The sequence below is a fragment of the Manihot esculenta genome, chromosome 18, assembly GCF_001659605.2.
Source record: "Manihot esculenta cultivar AM560-2 chromosome 18, M.esculenta_v8, whole genome shotgun sequence".
NCBI classification, from domain to species: Eukaryota; Viridiplantae; Streptophyta; class Magnoliopsida; order Malpighiales; family Euphorbiaceae; genus Manihot; species Manihot esculenta.
The window spans coordinates 1092483-1111918 of record NC_035178.2 but is presented as its reverse complement, the minus strand read 5'-3'; the positions used below and the strand labels follow the sequence as shown (position 1 = coordinate 1111918).

At 37.0% G+C, this 19436-nt stretch overlaps 1 long non-coding RNA gene and 1 pseudogene across 1 annotated transcript; one reads left to right on the top strand and one right to left on the bottom strand.

The window, feature by feature from the left end:
- Nucleotides 1–4632: 4632 nt before the first annotated feature.
- On the bottom strand, nucleotides 4633–9028 carry LOC110606789 (annotated as a pseudogene).
- Nucleotides 9029–14962: 5934 nt separating this feature from the next.
- On the top strand, nucleotides 14963–18311 carry LOC110606788. Its single transcript, XR_006349316.1, has 3 exons — nucleotides 14963–15170; nucleotides 16765–16910; nucleotides 17012–18311. It is a non-coding gene; the product is annotated as an uncharacterized LOC110606788 (long non-coding RNA).
- Nucleotides 18312–19436: the final 1125 nt, after the last annotated feature.

Here is a 19436-nt window from a genome sequence, read left to right as displayed (position 1 = left end):
TAAATCTTACCCTTCTAGAGAATTCCGACATCCTGGATTCCACCGGATGACAGGAATTCCGATGCCGGACTCTAGCCGGGTATTACAACCAAAATCAAAAATAAAAGAAATGAAGAAAGGTAGAAGAAGAAGATGAAGGTGGCCGAAGCCTTGTCTTGCAATCTGAAGGTGAGGCGTGGAGAAGAGATGAGCAAAAGTTGTATTTGGCTGATCAAGTGCTTCTTAAATAGAATTAGAGGCTGACCTTGCTGCCCTAGAGGTACTTGCTGCCCAAGTTGTGTCTAAAAAGGAAAGTATCGCGTTGCAAATTATTCAGAAGGAAAGAGACGCGCGGCATGCTCTTCAGATGGAAGGTGTGTGGGCGGCAAGGCTTCAAAAGGCAAGAGTGTGTTGTCCAATACTTTACTTGCTGCCCAAGTGTCTTCAAGATGCTGTCCAAGAGGTACTTGCTGCCCAAGTTGTGTCTGGAAAGGAAGGAATCGCATTGCAAGGGCTTCAGAAAGAAGGAGGCGCGCGGATGCTCTTCAGAAGGAAGGTGGGCGTGCGGCATGCATGTGCAGAAGTGGAAAGATATATGTCCAGCCTTTACTTTTTAGGTGGAGCCTTCGTTTGAATTTTGAATACTGAATGCGGAAGAGGTAAGTGCGTCTTCATGAAATCTTGCTGCCTAAATAGGAAGATATGACTGCTGCAGTGTGTGCACATCTTTGAACAAGGAAAGAAAGATCTGCATTTTGAATTTCAAATAATCTTCTGACTGAGCTTTCCTTATTTGCTTTTGCTTATGCACTTTCCTTATTCGAAAACTTTCCTTATTTGAAAACTTTCCTTATTTGAAAACTTTCCTTTTCTGAAAACTTTCCTTATTTGAAAACTTTCCTTATTTGAAAACTTTCCTTTTTTGGCACTTTCCATATTTGGCACTTTTTGACAGTTTTAAGAGCATTTTCTTCAGATTGTCTCTTTACACCTAATATCTGCAAAACATGATTAAAACCACAAAATTAAACAGAAAAGATGCAAATAAACATCAAGAACATAATGATAAAATGGACTAAAATATGCTCTATCAGATACCCACCTTTGTGCCTTGGGCGTGAGATGCCTTAGAGAAATTTCTATCACTTGGGATTAACACCTGGTCTTGTGGCCTGGCGAATACCCACTTTGTAGCTTGGGCATCTAATGTCTTAAAAAATTTTATATGGGACTAACATCTGGTCGGAGGCCTGGCGGATACTCATCTTATGGCTTGGGAATAAAATGCCTTGGAAAATTTATGGATATGGGGCTAACACCTGGCTGCTGAGCCTGGTGGATACTTGCCTTATGGCTCGGGTATAAAATACCTTATTTAGCAGGACTAATATTTGGATTATGGTTTGACGGAACTCGCCTTGTGGCCTGGCATAAGATGTCTTATTTGGTGGGACTAACACCCAGATTATGGCCTGACCGGACCCGCCTTGTGGCATGCCATAAGATGTCTTGTTTAGTGGGATTAGCATCTAGATTATGGCGTAACGGAACTCGCCTTGTGGCGTGGCATAAGATGCATTGTTTGGCAGGACTAACACTTAGATTATGGCCTGATGGAACCTGCCTTGTGGCCTGATGGAACCTGCCTTGTGGCCTGATGGAACCTGCCTTGTGGCCTGATATAAGATGTCTTGTTTAGCGGGACTAACACCCGGATTATGGTCTGACGGAACCCACCTTATGGCCTTGAATGCTCTTTTATCTTTTTGAAGAAGGCAACCCTATCGTTAATTGTCATTGAACAATGCTACACATAAAAAATATATTATTAACTATTATTGATAAAATTTACTTAGATTACAAATATTCCAAGAGTGAAAAATGACTTGGTCATCTAATTTGGCCAGCTTATAAGAATTTGGCGAATCACCTTCGAGACCTTAAAGTGTCCTTTCTAATTTTCACCCAACTTACTAGACCCAACATTACTGCCCATTACATCTGTTCTTTTAAGTGCTAAGTCTCCTACATTAGAGACACTTAACTTGACTCTTTTGTTGAATGTTCGGGATGTCTTGTGCGATTCATTTATTTTCCCTTATCATTACTAGGTCTTTCTGCAATTACATGAATAATCCCTACAGGTTCATAGTCAGGAGTAGTTTCAGGAGTTGTTACCTTGGATTCAAGCCTTCTCTCTTCTCTATTCTTTCTGGTAAACTTTCAAAGTGTGTCATCTCTTATTAACCTCTTGATCTCGTCTTTCAACTGCCGTAACTCCTCCATTGTATGTTCATGGTCTTCGTAAAAATTGCAGTACTTGGTCCTATCTCGCCTTTCGGCTCTTTCAAGGTTAAGCTTGGGAGGCCATCTGACCTCCTTGTTGTTTTTTTTTATCCACATTAGAATACGTGTTCGTGAGTCATTCAATAGAGTATAATTCTTATACTTACTTTGGTCATCCCTTCTCCGGGAGACTGGGTAACTTTTGTGGTCTCCTTTAGATCCTCACCTCTCTGAATTTTGGTTTTGCTTTTGATTCATCATTTTCTTCTGTCTCAATGCTTGGACCTTATCATCCAACCTGATGTATTTTTTAGCCTTGTCTATTAGCTGTTGGTATGTAGCAGCTGGATTCTTGATTAGGGAATCAATTAACTTGACGTTGCATGTCCCTTTCTTTAAGGTTTCACATGTTATATTATGATTTAATTCTTCCACCTATATTCCTTCTGCATTAAACCGTGAGATAAAACTCCTTAAAGACTCGCCCTCTCCTTGGCGGATCTTTTACAGGTCAGAGGAGAGCTTTTAGAAGGTATACAAGTAATAAACCTGGATTTAAATAATATAGCAAATTATGTAAAGTTCTGAATAAACCTTGGCTCAGACATTGGAACCATTTCTGAGCCAAATCTGTGAGTATTGATGAAAATATTTGGTACAACACAAAGTCGTTGATATCCTGAAGTTGCATGGTCATCCTAAAGATTACCAGGTGACTCCTGGAATCTGCTGTCTCGTCATATTTGTCCAAACTTAGGTGTTTGAACTTGGTGGAGAATGTCTCTGCTAAGATCTCTTCTAAAAAGGCGAGACATCATCCAGGCCAAAGTCCTCTTCCTGCTCCTTTTGGTATCTTTAAACAGCCCATACTCGCTTCCAGTCGATGTCCTTCGGAGCATCATCTGATGACTCTTTTTCCTTGAACTTGGCCTTCTCTTTGGACCGTGTTTGGATTGTCTCTGTTCGAGTCATTAAGGTATCAATGGAGGCTTCCTCCCTTCCTTTGGGAGCCATGAAAGACGCCTCCCCCCAGCTTTATATTGCTCAAAAGTAACCTGTAACTTTTTGATATGTTGGAGCATTTGCTCATTGCTCATATTGTTTAGATCTGCTTCGTTGACCATAGAGGGTGTGTTTTATCCACTGCCAGGAGTGAAAGAAATGAAACGCCCTCATTAGTATGAGCAACCTTAGCAGCGACTCGTGAATTACCAGTCATTTCAAAAAAGAGAAAAGAGAGATTTCTTTTCAAGAGAAAGAGAATAAGAGATCGATTTTAATCCAAATGAACAGAGAGAATTCAATAGATTTCCCGACAATGGAACCAAATGATATGGTCAAAATAGAACTGTGCTATGATTGGTCAATCCTGCAAGAAGGAAAATGTGAGGTGATTGGCGCCTACGGCAGCCACTCTGACGCTTAAGTCAATAAACTGAAGAGAAAAGGCGAATGTATGAAATTACTTAAAACTCAAGAGTAGTTGTATAAGAATTGTGTACGCTTAAGTCAATAAACTGAAGAGAAAAGGCGAATGTATGAAATTACTTAAAACTCAAGAGTAGTTGTATAAGAATTGTGTACCTTTTGTCTCTATGATCGTTAGATTTTATACTGTAAGAAAATGAAGTTAATTATAGCATTTCTTGAAAATTCAACAATGATATGGCTGACTAATTGATAAGAAATTTTTCCGGCTAATTAATTGGTGATTCCGTGATCACAGGCACACTAGAGATCTGCTGGATTATACCTAATAATGATAACTTTATGTGAATACTCGACCTTTTCTAGAGATAGCGAGTCTTGATGAAGAACTGAGTGTTACGATATCCAGATTTTTCTTTTCACGGGTAGGACCGCATATTGTCTTATCAAATTCTTACCACATGTCTTGTCTTATGATGACAACTCATAATTTATTTTAGGCGATAATTGTGTTACATCACATGTGAATAAACAAGTTTAAACATCAATTATAGGAAATTTAGATTGTGTTGATTGATATGAAAATATATAACCGGACAAAACAAGATATTACAGTATTTAGAAAAAAAAAATATTTACATTACTATTCATTTCATCCCATAATTTTTATTTATTTTGTTTTTTCACACAATATTTTTTTTATTAATTTCTTAATTATACTTATTTTAAAGACATTAAATATTAAAAGATATTTTTTAAAAAATTAAAAAAAATAAAATTAAATATGATTATAATAATCTATTTATATATTCATAGAGTATAAAAAAATAAAATATAAAAAATAAAAAATGGATAAAAATTATGAAACAGAAGAAATATTTATTTGTATTGAAATGTACTTATTAAAGTTTGTGTTTTTAAGTTAAAAAACATATAAAATAAATTCAATGAATTTAATTTAATAATATTAAAATTCAAATTTTAATAGGAGCAAAATGTACATAATAATAAAAAGTAAAGTTGGCCAATAAAGTAGGTCAACATTTAATTAAGGTCAAAATTCTTAGAAGTTGGTTGGGAACCTTCATCCTTCATTTGTTTGCTCAACCTTCGTACTTCTAATCGTATTTCTCCAATATGTGGATGTATTTGGTCCCCAACCACAAATACATGGACACGACTCTTGAGTTCAATCCAGCTACACCCAGGCTCCTCACTCACTCCTCGAACTCTCATCATGCTCCTGACTCGTTCCATATCCTCAAGCCTGCCTAAGGCAATGTAGATACTCGACAACAACACATAAGCAGATGATTCTTGTGAGCCTAACGCCATTAGTTTCTCACCTGCATAGGCTCCCAATTCATAGTTTCGGTAATTCCTACAGGCACTTAATAAAATGCGCCATAAACACATGCCGTGGTCTATGGTTGCTGACTCAATAAATTCTTTTGCTTCCTTAAATTTCCCAGCACGACTCATAACATCAACCATACATGCATAATGCTCTACTTTTGGAACAATACCAAATCCGTGGAACATCATTTTGAAATATGCCCACCCTTCCTCCACCAATCCCATGTGGCTACAAGTAGAGAGAACATTCACAAATGTGACATCATCTGGCTTTGTGCCCTCTAGTCGCATTTCCTCAAAGAGATCTAGAGCTTCCTTACCATACCCATTTTGAGAAAGTCCAGATATCATCGCATTGCATGAGACTGTATCTCTCTCTGGCATTCTTTTAAATACAACGTTTCCCTCGTCCAAACTCCCACATTTTGCGTACATGGTTGAAAGTGCACTTCCAGCTGGAACTTCCAGACTGAGTCCATACTTAGTAGTGCGGGCATGAATCTGCCTTCCTTGATCTAAAGCAGCAAGGCTTGAACATGCTTTTAAGACACTGGCCATTGTTAGTTCGTTGGGAAAAATCCCTTCCATCTGCATTAGACCATACGAGCTTAGAGCATCTTCATTCTCTCCATTTTGTACATACCCTGTGATCATGGATGTCCAAAGAACTATATCAGGTTCTTGTAAATAATCAAAACCTTTCCGAGCATCTGCTGTACAACCACATTTTGCATACATGTCAACCAAAGCTGTCATTATATACATTTGGAACTCAAATCCCAACTTCAATAAATAGCTATGCACTTGCTTTCCTTCTTCATCAATACCAATATCACTGCAAGCATTAAGAACGCCAACAAGGGTAAACTCATTGGGCTTTATCCCATGAAAATGCATCTTAGAGAAGAGCTTCAGAGCCTTTTGTGAATCCCCACTTTGAGCATAACCAGTAATCATAGCTGACCATGTGATAGAATCCTTAGAACCTGACATTTCAAACACTTGAAGTGAATCATGTAATCTTCCACATTTAGCATACATGGTAACAAGAGCATTCAAAGTAGAAACAAATGCTAACAGGCCGCTTTTAACAGCTAGGCAATGCATCTGTTTGCCACTATTAATGAATTCAGGGATGGCCAAAGCACTAAGCACACTAGTGAACACAAATTCATTCAAATCTTCATCCTCTTTAAGCATCCATTCAAAAAGCCTCAAAGCCTCTCTAGCCAGTCGTTGAATCGCATACCCAGAAATCATAGTAGCCCATGTAACAACATTCCTCTCAGGCATTCTATCAAACACCTTGCGAGCCTCCAAATGTAGACTTGCCTTGCAGCACATATTAAGGAGAGAACTCCCTACATAAACATCATAAAAATTGGCCATTTTGATGGCAAGAGCGTGGGCCTGTTGGCCGCCCAAAGTGCACGACAAGTTTGAAGCGGCATTGAAAACACCTGCAAAAGTGTGGGCATTTGGGAACGTATTCTCTGCTCTCATGCACTGAAACAAATCCATGACAATTGAGGAGCCTGAGGGGCCACGCTGCGAGTAGCCATTGATAAGACAATTCTACGAGATAACGTCTTTGTGACGAATTTGTTGGAATACAAGCTTGGCTTTGGGTAAATGCCCGCATTTGGTGTAGAAATTGACGAGACTATTTGCAAGGTAAATGCAAGAAGAGGAAGAAGCGTCTTTTATAATCTGAGCGTGGAGAGCTCGGCCTTTCTGAAGGTTTTTCTGTTGGGAAAACTGTAGGATCGATTTTGAGAAGGAAGAGGCATCAACTCCAACTCTATTCGGTTCAAGTTTCCAGCTACTAACGTTCTTTGGCGGCAAGGCAGAGGGGGTTTAAAAAGCGGGTCCTTTGAACTCAAATAGTTACCAATAAGACAATAAAATACTGAGTTGTAAATTATGGATGGTAAAAACTCATAGCTTAACCACTATTAGATTATATATTTACATGTAGAATCATATATTTATTTACAGACTTTAATTAATTCTATATACATTTCAATATAAATATTTAGTTGTAACCATTTATAAGATGTGGAGCTTATATATATATATATATATATATGCGCCAATGTGTGCACAAAAATTTATCATTCACCTCCTTATTTGGAATTGATTTTGAGATGATTCAAATGAAATGATTTTTTCTTTTCTGAATTTTTAGGTTTATTAAAACTAATAATGTAAAAATTAAATTCTATTGACTTTTTATGAGAATTGATTTTGAATTAAAAGTAAATCATGTTAAAATTGTCAAAATTTCATTTTTTTAATTTTTTTTATCTTTTATTTTTTATTAATTTATTTATCTCTAAATTTATTTATATTTTTTTATTAAAAATGGCTTGTTTTTAATTTTATATTTTAATATTAAATATTACTATTGATGCAGCTGAAAATATAACTATACTGTGATTGGTTAAACCTGCAAGAGAGAAAACGTGAGGTGATTGGTTAAACCTGCAAGAAAGAAAACGTGAGATGGTGGGTACCCATGACAACCACTCTAACGCTCAAGCCAGTAAACTGGAGAATATGGCGAATGTAGAACTTGAGAGTAACTGTGCAAGAGAATTGCGTATCTTTGTCTCTATAACAATTCCTTTTTATACTGTAAAAAAATAGAGATAAATATAATATTTCCTGACAAATCGGTGATGATGTGGCCAACTGCCTGATAAGGGATCTCGTCGGGCTAGCTAGTAAGGGATCTCGTGATTACAGGTATAATGGAAACCCGCTGGATTGTGCCTACTAACGGTAACTCTATGTTGAGACTCAACCTATCCAGGAGAGGGCAAGTCTTAATGATGAATCGGGTGTTAAGGTGTCCGGGTTTTTCTTTCCTTGGGTGAGACCGCGTTATCTACTTATCGGATCATTACCATATGGTTCTGTTTTGTGGTGACAGCTCATGGCTTACTTTAGTCGATCGTTGTTTAACATCAGAGGTCCCCCGCTGGTCTTTGATTCTTCAAATTTGAAGGTGTCAATTATTCTCACGATCTGAGGCACATGGCCCACTAAGATTGGTTTTTTCTATTCATGCCGTTTTGCCTACCTAGTCTTTCAATGATAATTGCCCCATTTCTTAAACTGAATTTAAAGCCTGCCGTCAAAATTGTCTTATAATAGTCATTTTTTCTTCTTTAAGTATCACTTTTTCTCACAATTATAACCTTTATTTATGGAAAAACTCAGTCGCTCATTCTTTCTCGCTTATACTCCCTCATTTTCTCAATAATTTATGTTTTTCGTTTCCTTTGAAGATGAATAGGGATATTTCTTCTTCTACACTTGGTGGAAGCCCTAACTTAAGCTCTTTCTCTGACGACCCTATCAGTGCTCCAGCCCCTATCATTCCATTGAGGGAGGCTCACGAAGGCGAAGGCAGCCTGATTAGCGATGTCCATTCCATACTATCGGAGCAAGATGTAGATCGTCTTCACAATCAACATTAAATTTTTTGAGAGAGTTTCCGTATTTTTGCTCCTTCCTCGGGCATTTGCATGACTAACTAGATTCCTGTAGAGGACACCCTTATTGTTTATGAAGAACAACTGAAGGTGGATCTTTGATTCCCCATAGACCTATTTTTTTGTTGAAATCCTTCGATTTCACAAACTTGCAGTCACCCAGTAGCATTCCAACAGTTGGAGGATCCTGGTGGCTTTTTGGTTTATTTGCTTTAATAACAAAATCGAGCCGAGCGTGGCCCTTTTTTCCTAACTGTACCAGCTGGTACTCGCAAAAATAATGAGTTCTAGTTTTTTAGCAGTCGAAAACGCTATAAAATGTTTGACAAAATATATTGTGGGTGGAGCTGAGGAAGGATGGAGTCCAACCACGGAGGGATAAGAATGAGGCTCTGAACTTTTTAATGATGCCTAAGTTTCCAAAGAAAATAGACATCACCAAGGCGGTGAGGAGCACCGTTTTGTCTTAGCAAAGTCATCTCCAGGTGAACCAGACTCGGGGTCCTCACCTGCCCAACCTTTCTAGCCTTTAGGAGAGCACTTCCCTGGTTAGAGATCAGGGTATTTTTCCTTCTACCTTCTTTTAAATTTCAAATTGTCTTACTTACTTACTTTTCAATTTATGGAGATATGGTTGGATTAAGAACCAAATTTGCTGAAGCGGCGCATGCTGCTCTCAAAGACAAGGTTATCACTGTGGCAACGAGTCCCCCTCCCAAGCGTGCCCGTCGTGTAAAAGAAATGATCATGCTTCCTCCTCCTCCTCCCTAACCTACAATAAATGAGTCAACTCCCTCGTAGTTTGAGTCTTCTGCAGTAGGTGCCTCTATATCTGTCCCAATTCTTGAGCCTTCTATTGCAGGCCCTGCTTCTACTGAGCCTACTGCTGCGAGCGTAAGGGTTGATTCCTCGTGGCTACCTAGCATTCAACGGTTGGCACTGGCGCTAACCCGAATGCCTTATCTCCTTAAAGATCCCAACCTGTTTGTCCTATTAACTAAGAATGCTCTGAGGCCCAAGGATCGTCGTCGCCTGAACGAGGTCGAGACAGATGAACTTTTTAACAACATCATGCATTCTGCCTTGGAGAGTGCTCTCTGTGCCTATATGGCCAAAGAGCCTAACAGGGTCCTGAGGCTGGAGTTCAAGGCTCAATAGACAAATAGAAGGCTCCTGGCAGAGGAGTACTCAAGGCTGTGGAAGGCACCATGAAGGAGACTCTAGAGTCAATGGATAAGCTCTAGACTAAGCTGAGTGAGACCAATGTTTCCAAATTGGCCCTGGATCATCGAGCAAAGAGCGCCGAGAATCTAGTGGCCCTACTTAATCACCAAGTGCGAGAACTACAGTCTTAGGTTGAGGAGGCCTAAGCTGCCTCTGCTAAGATTCTGAGCTTGAAGTAGAACTTCGAGAAATGGTGGCCCATGTTGGGGAGATGTTTGTACAAGGCTAGGACTCAGTCAAGAAGGAGTTTCTCAGGCGTTTCACTACAATAGACTTCTCCTGGATCTACAACATCTTTCCTGATGAGGAGAATGAGGATGAGGATGGGCAGTACAAAGAAGAGATAATTAAAGACAACCCTCCTAACCCGGCTTCTAATGCAATAGTCAATAATGAACCTGTAACAGAAGGTCGGGAGGAGGCGACTGATGATATTCCTCCTACCCTGTAATAAGTCCTTTATTTGAATGAAAAATATTTTATTTTGATGATTTTGTATGATAGTATTCAGCCATAAACCTTGTCTACTCAAAAATTAAATGATTTTATTTAAAACATTGCTAAGGGATTAACACCCGACTATTATAGTGGTGATAAAATAAATAACTTTGAAAACTTTTGAATTAACAGGCTTAACACCAGAACATATGGCCTGGCGAATGCTTGCCTTGGGTCTGAGATATCTTATAGGATTTTTTTTATAATCCTGAGGCTAGTACTCATCCTTAAACACCCATCTTGTGGCTTGGGCCTCAAATGCCTCGAAAATTTGATATGGGGCTAACACCTGGTAGTGCGGAACTTGCCTCGTGGCTTGCCACAAATGACTTGATTAGTGGGACCAATACCCGGTCTTCTAGCATGTCTTATACTCGCCTTATGGTCCTGAACATTAAATTCCTTAAAACTTTTTGTGAGTCGAAACTAATGTCCAGTCACTCGGCCTGACTAATGCTTGCCTTATGGCTTTGGCATGAAATATCTTTTTTAGTGAGAACCGATGCCTTGTCTTCTGCCTTGGCGGAACCCACCTTGTGGCCTTAATTAGTGGATCTGATGCCTGGATTATGGTCTAGTATAACCCGCCTTATAGCCTTGATTAATGGGACCGATGCCCAAATTGTGATCTGGCAAAACCTGTCCTGTGACTTGACCTGACAGAACCCATCTTGTGCCCTTGATTATTGGGACTGATACTCGGATTGTGGTCTGGTGGAATCCATTTTGTGTTAGTGGGACCGACATCCAAATTGTGCAGAACCCACCTTGCGGCCTTAATTGGTGGGATTAACACTCAGATTGTGGATTGGCGAAACCCGCCTTATGGCCTTCAATGAATACTTTTTAATCTTTTTCGAAGAAGACAACCCTCTCATTCCTTGTCACTGAAAAACATAACATATGAAAAACTACCTCGTTAACTCTCATTAATAAAATTTTCTCAGTGTTACAAATATTTCATGACTCGACCATCTAATTTGGTTAGCCTATAAGACCTTGGGCAAATAAACTTTGAGACCCCAAACAGTCCTTTCCAGTTTTCGCCGAGCTTACCAGACTGATTATTACATCTGTGGTTTGCTTACTTCCCTTGATCATCACTAGGTCCTTCCGCAATTATATGAATAATCTCCACAGGCTCCCAGTCAGGGATGGTTTCAGAGTTGTTGCCTCGGGTTCAAGTCTCCTCTCTTTCCTACCCTTCTTAGCGAACTTTTGAAGAGTGTCGTCCCTTATTGGCATCTCAATCTCATCTTTCAGTTGCCGACACTCCTCTATCGTAATAAATTTGAATTTATATAACGTAGCAAACTGCGTAAAGTTTTGAATTAAATTTAAACTCAGATATTGGTACTATTTTTGAGCCAAACTTGTGAGTGTTGATGAAAACACTCTGCATAACACGAAGTCGTTGACATCTTGAAACTGCATGGTTGTCTTGATGATCGCCAGGTGGCTTCTAGGATTTGCTGTTTCATCATATTTGTCCAAGCTAAGCAGTTTGAACTTGGTTGGAAATGTTTCAGCTATGATTTCCTCTGGGCGAGGCATTATCCAGGCCGAAGTCCTCCTCTTGCTCTTTTTGGTACCTCCGCACGGCCCTTACTAGCTTCCAATCGATGCCTTTTGAAGTCTCGTCTGATTCATCTTCAAACTTGGCTTTTCCTTTAGGCTGCATTTTGACCGCCTATGTCCAAATCCTTGGGGTGCCTATAGAGGCTTTCTTCCTTCTCTTGGGAGGCATGTTGGATGCCTCCCCTTGAGTCTTATACTGTTCAAGAGTAGTCTGCAACCTTTGGATGTATTGGAGCATCCGCTTGTTGTTCAAATTGTTGAGATTTGCTTCATTGACTAAGGGCATGTTTTGTTCACTGTCAGGGGTAGAAAAAATGATGGTACCCTCATTAGTAGCAATCTTAGCAGCAGCTCGTGAACTACCGGTTATTTCAAAAGAGAAGAGAGGGATTTATTTTTAAGGTAAAAGGAATAAGAGACCAGTTTTAATCCAAATGAACAGAAAGTATTCAATGGATTTTTCCGATAATATAACCAAATGATGCGGCCGAAAGTAGCACTGTGTTGTGATTGACTAAACTTGCAAGAAAGAAAATGTGAGGTGGTGGGTATCCACGGCAACCACTCCAATGCTTAAGTCAATGAATTGGAAAATATAACGAATGTAGAACTTGAGAGTAGTTATGCAAGAGAATTGTATACCTTTACCTCTGTGATCATTTTCCTTTTATACTGTAAGAAGATGATGATAAATATAACATTTTCTGATAATCTCACGGTACTGTGGTCGGAATCCCGCCGGGTTAACTGGTCGGAGATCCCGTGATTACAAGCAAAATGGAAGTTCGCTGGATTGTGCTTGCTAATAGTAACTTTATGCTGAGATTCAACCTATTTAGAAGAGAGTGAGCCTTGATAATGAACTGGGTGTTAAGATGTTCGAATCTTACTTTTCTTGGATAGGACTATATTACTTAATACATTACTTAATCCTTGCCACGTGATGCTATTCTCTAGTGATACCTCATGATTTACTTAATGCAATCGGGGTGGAACATTAATTCTTTAAAATATAATAATTACATTATCCATTTCACTTTAAATTTTTTAAAAAATATTTTGAATAAATAAATAAATAATATTTTCTATTAAAAAATTAAATTTCTATTATTTTCCATTCAACGTCTTTTAACGCTCATCACTCCCGCGCTCTCCCTGCAGAGTCACACAAATGACCACCGTCAAAGGCACACCTCCACCGGCCCAAACAGTACCGCTCAATCGCTTGATTTGTGAAGCTTTTCTGCTATGTTGAAACTAGGCCACATAAATCTCCATCGCCCCTCGGAACTAATACCACCACGCCTCCTGGCTAGAGCCTCACTTTCAGATCTTCCCCTTCGATTGTGTTTATTCGAGAGATCATAAGTCCCGATTGGCTGATTTGAACGATCTGCCTCCGTTAACCGTTGAATATGAAGAGTCTCTCTCTTACTCTTCTCCAGTTCTACAAAGCTGATTCCTTTTTTTTTTCATAATTTTCCATTTCCATCTCTTTCTCCTTTGCACTATGTAACATCATTTATCGGAAGGCTGCTATTTAGTAAACGAGTCCTTTTGCTCGCACAAATTCAATGTTCTCCATCAGCTTTTTCAAATTTTATGTAGGCAACCGCGTGATTCTAATCGGGTGTACTTTCCATAATTCTCCAACCTCTTCTCTCCATTAAAAATCCAAAGGGCGCAAGAACCCGTCCACGCGGCGATCATTACCTTCTTAGCTTTGGTAGCTTCCTTTTTCCTTTTTTCTTTTTTTTTTTTTCCTGCTTGTTATCGTTACTTTTTCATTTCTTCAAGTTTTATTCATATGATTATTATTATGGTTGTGATTGTGTCTGAGAAATGCTTATTACTTAATCGTTTTTGAAATGGGCTGTTGTGGATTTTCAAAATATTGGTTGATTGATTTGAAACATGTTCTTATCTGAATTCTCATCTATTTTAGAAGTGAAAGGAGCTTTTTGTTGCTTCTTTATATATCTGCCATTGAGATATTAAACTGCGGATGCAGGGTATTTATTTGGTGTCCAAACTATATATGTTGCTTCAATCCTTCCATCTTTCCTTCTGCCCTCTGCATCACTGATTGCGTTACCTTTGTTTGAGTTTGCTGTTCATGTAGTAATTTATTTATTGATTATTATTTTACATATTTTAAACTATTTGCCAGATGTTCTCTTCTAAAATCTAGCAAGTCTATCTGCCGCATTTCTGTTACTAATTTTCTAACCTCTTTTGTATTTACTTTCTAAAAAAATTCAGGGATGAAAATAACCAGCAGTCTGACATTGGTATGCTGCTTCTGTTCCTGAGAATGCTTATTGCTTTGCGTTTTATACGAGAGGGATAGGTGTGGAGTGATTTCAATCTGTTTCTAATAGTCAGCATCGGTATTCTGAATTATGCTTATTTATTTGTCTTCAGGTGAAGCTGTGCGCAATTGGAGCGAAATACTTCTGCAGGTAGACTGGAAAGAAAAAAAAATCTCCCTTTTGGTATTGTTGGTGCACATGAAGATTTTAGTTGTTCTTTAGATGCTAGATTTTCATCTATCCATGGATTCCTCAACTATATGACCCTTCTTTATGCGAATTTTCACCTGAAACTGGATTTATTATCTGAATCTTATTGCTATTAGCATCTATTTGAAAATGGTAAATTAATAAAAAGTGGAAAGCTGTAATGCAGTGAAGGGTATTGTTAGCACAATTTATTTTTACCTCAGAATTTAATGCCATGCGTGTTTGTAGATCTGATTAAAGTTGGAAACTTTTCTCAACAGGCTTTTAACTGGGAACCTCACAAGTATGATTGGTGGAGAAATTTAGAAAGGGAAGTTCCTGATATTTCAAAATCCAGGTTTACTTAGCATAGTTGCCGCTGTCTACTCAGTCCTTTCCACCTGAAGGTTAGGATGAGTACTTTTCAATCATTCCATTCGCTAATATTAAATTGAAGTATGCCATTTTTAATAGTTATTCATAATATATGAATTTTATTACAAAAATCAATTGAGATGAATTTTTGACATAATTTGATAGGTGATCTATTAAAAAAGCAACTAATGCGTAAGATAGTTTGTCTTTTAACTTCCATTTTGTCAATACAGGTTACCTTCCACAGAACCTTTATTCTATAAACACTTCATATGGTTCTGAGAAGCTGTTGAAGGCTTTACGTCAAAAAATGAAGCAGTGTAAAGTCAGAGCAATGGCTGACAATTTATCAATCACCATGTTGGGACTACACAAGGGCATGGAGGAATGAATAACCGTTATGATGGGATTCCATTATCTTGGGACGCACGTGCTGTTACATCTGGTACTGGTGGACTGGTAACTTATCCTGATAATATTTTCTCCCAGTATGCATGCATATATACCCTGATACTTCCAACTTTTTATTACGTGGCCCATTCTTAACTTTTTATTGTTGTAAATTTTTTTCTTCTCCATTTTTTTATTGGGATGGACATTCAAACCATTACAAATAAATTCTTACAACAAAATTTATAATAATGATAAATAGAGTCTTCTATTGGTAAAGTAAATTAATTATATTAAAAAAATAAAATAAAATAAAATAAAATGGAAGAGATTTTAAGTGTAGAAAAAAAATCAATTAAAAAAAGAAACAATTAAACTCAAGAGAAAGAATAGAAATATTTAGTCAAATAAATAATTTTAGTTTTATTTTTTATTGGTCGATGGTAGATATAAAAATAATTCAATTCAATTATTAATAAATAAGTTATAGATATTGAATACGCTTCAGATATTTAATTATTTTTTAAATTTTAAACTAGCTAAGAGATAGTTGTTGACTAGTTCTAATTCTTGGACAACTATAGGAAACACTTTTAGAATTTAATTTAATCATCGTATTAAAAATTAAAAAGACTTGATTTTAATTAATAAATGCAAGATATTCGGTTCATTTTAATTAGATTAGACTATTTCTCAGCAACGCATTACGTAATCTAATTAACTGTTTATTTCATTTTAATTAAATAATTACGGATTTAATTAATCTGAATACCAATATATCATTATATCAATTGAGCAATGATGCATTAATTAATGCAATAACTAACCGAATAATAGTAAGCCATAAACACATGAACAATATAAATATCAAGAACAATTGAGGAAACAATAGAATCACATAAATCTCACGACTAATTGAACTAAAATCTTAATTATCCTTTAATTAAAAAGAAGAAATTTAGTCACACATGTTCATGGTTAAAACACCACAATGAGAATAGTGTTTTCTGCCTTCTAAACTAATTAAGAATTGAAGATGAGATGCTCTTAAATACATGAGAATATCCTCTTTTTATATGCTAAGAGTCCAAAGTTAACCTAAACAGACATAGCTAAAATCAAAGTCAAATGCATCTTGGCAGATAAGAGTTATTTGTTTATTTCTCGAATTTGAAACTGGATTCTATTCGTCAAGTATGTTATGTCCATCACATAGTCCATAACACAGTTTGTTTGGGAATTAGAGTTTAAGTATTACTCTGTTTCTTATCCCTCTATAAATTTGATTGTGTCTGCGTTTAAGTTCAGAATATAGAGTCTAAATTGAATTTTTCTCTTATTATTCTACGATTCTTATTTAACCTTTTAAGATATCAAAATTTAAACGAATCAATCTGTTTTAAATAAAATTAAACTCAATATCTAAATTGTTTTAGAATATTAAAACCACAAAATGTGCATATTATCAATTGCATAATAAAAGAACAAACATGGAAAAAAAGAGGTGTGGGTGTGGGGAATTACATTAATGGGGCAAGATGTTTACCTGTAAACATGACTTGACCATTGATTTTATCATTTCTTGAAACTAATTTGGATGCAATTTCTAATACACAAGTCCTTGACGGCTTAACCTGTTAATATCCCAGGGTGATTGCAGCACAGGCAACAACTTCCACAGAGTTCCAAACATTGATCATATCCAACATTTTGTTTGAAAAGATATTACAGCATGGCTGCAGTGGCTTTATCATAGTGTTGGCTTTCAAGATTTCCTTTTTGAATTTGCAAGAGGGTAAATACTGTTCAGCACCCAATCAAATACCTTTTTGTATTTGATTAGATTTTTATTTTGTACATTTATACAAATTCTTAACTGAAATGTTGCATTTTTAGTTGCGCAAGCAAATATGTGAAGGAATACATTGAAAGAGCAAAACAAATATGTTCTATTGGGGAGTATTGGGATCCTTGCAACTACAGTGGCTCTTGTTTGGAATACAACAAAGGTATTATTTTCCTTTTATATCATGCATTAATAGCTACTTTTTCAGGCGCCAAACAAGGCGAATTTTAGTCCACATAGGATACTTCCCTAGTTCTTTTGAGCGAGTCCTTTAAAAAATCACGGGCTTTTGTACATTATTCCTTTAAAATATCATGGGCTTTTCTAGATTATTTTCTGTATTAGCTCAGAAATGCCCTGACAGTTAAAGTTAGTTGTTCTGATATATTTCTCTTCTAACCAACAGTAGCTTGCTGATGTAAAAATAGGATAATCTGTCGTCACCATCTTGAGTTTTCAACCAATTGTGAGAAATCTAAACAAATATATATTTCTTAAAAACTGGTTAATGTTGTAGACTGACTGGGGAAGATTTTGAATTTTTAGAGGTTAGAAATACAATTTAAACTATAGAAATTGGGGCTCAAATATAAAAATTGGAAAGAAAAGAAAAGAAAAGAAAAAATCTACTAGTCAGATGCTAGTCTCACACTAACATGATCTACAATTCACTCCTATTAAAAAAAAAAAAAAACACTTCCCAAAAATTAGAAATGCATCACAACTTAAATAAGCCACTATTTTTGGAATTTTTTATTTTCAAATATAATTGATTAATAGGCATTACAAGTTTAGGTATTTATAGGCTCGACATAATCTACCGCCCAAATACTTGAACTCCACAAAACTAAACTGCCAGGACTTATTAGAAATGGTTAACTTATGACCCGAGACACTGTAATGCAGAAAATTACTTAAATTCCCCTCATTACTGGAATTTCCTTAGCTGCTATGCTGCCAACAATAACCTGCCATAAGTACTAATCTAATTCCATGTAGAGTACCGTTTCTGTTTGTATCATCTGTATTATCCAAATCATGTTTCTTGAGGTGCTTAAAGACTTGCGGAAGATTTGCTCTTGATATAGATCCCTTGATGATGCTGGTATTTCTTTCAGCTATGGCTTATGATACGTTACTTCCCAACTCCCTCTCTTCCTTTTCCCTTTTATATTTAAAATTTCCATTTAGCTTTGAGAATTTAGATTTATGCTTAGCGTAATTTCAATTATCATCTTCACATTTTCCCATCAATGCCTTCTATAGATTGCCACTGACAAATGATTTTCAAAATTGGATCGATAGCACAGGACTGCTTTCAACTGCATTTGACTTCACTACGAAGGTAATTTTTCAGGTACTTTTCTATTGAGAAGAAAATCTTGGTCTATTCTTTTGGGAAATGTACTAGAATTTCCCAGGGGTTAGATTTTGATTTAGTTCTTCTTGCTGCATATATATATATATATATATATATATATATATACATTTTTTACTTGAGGAGTGATGAGATGAATCTTAACCATATATGTCATCCACATTAATTCCACTATTTCCATAATAACAACCTGATATTTATTCATTTCCCATAGGAATCCGTTAAGGGAGAATTTTGGCGCCTGGTGACTCTCAAAGGAATCCACCTGGGGTAATTGGATGGTGGCCTTCAAGGGCTGTCACATTCATCGATAACCATGGTACAGGCTCAACACAGGTACCTAAAGATGTTATTTTTATTACTGTAACTATGAAAACAGATGTTATAATGAACTGCCCTTTTTGTGATACATATTACATACTTGCACATCCAGGAACAGTTATCTACGACCATTTTTGTGACTGGAGTGTCTCCATTCATGATCAAATTGTGAAAATAGCATGTTAAAAAGTCTGTTTCTATCTATCAAATTCATTGCTTGAGCAAAAGCTTCTTCCGCACCTGCAGATTGACAATAGCGTCAAGACATCAATAGTAGATAATCTATCAGGATATTTGAAGCTCAGCCAAACCTCTATTCTGCGATTATTGGGGTGAAAGCGTGCATAAAAATTGGGATGGTGTTCCTGGTCCCAGTTGGTAAGGAATGGACAATGGCAACCTCCGGCCATAGATATGCTGCGTGGCAAAAGTGATGCCCCTTTATAAAATGGGTTCCCAGCTTTGGTGATCTATTTCCGGGGGGTTTTATTAGGGGTCATGTCTTGCAAAAGATGCTAGCCTGGTGTAACATTCTCTGGATGACTTTTCAGAGTTTGGATTAGTTGTTTCTGATTGCAAAGATGTTATGCGGTTTCAGGGTAACATTCATGTTTGTTGGGTACGGCGTTCAGAAAATAGAGCCGCTCATTTATTAGCTAGAGAGTACATTCATGTTTGTTGGGTACGGCGTTCAGAAAATAGAGCTGCCCATTTATTAGCTAGAGAGTCTATTCATCATGGTAGATTCAAGATTTGAATTGACATTCCTGGTTGTC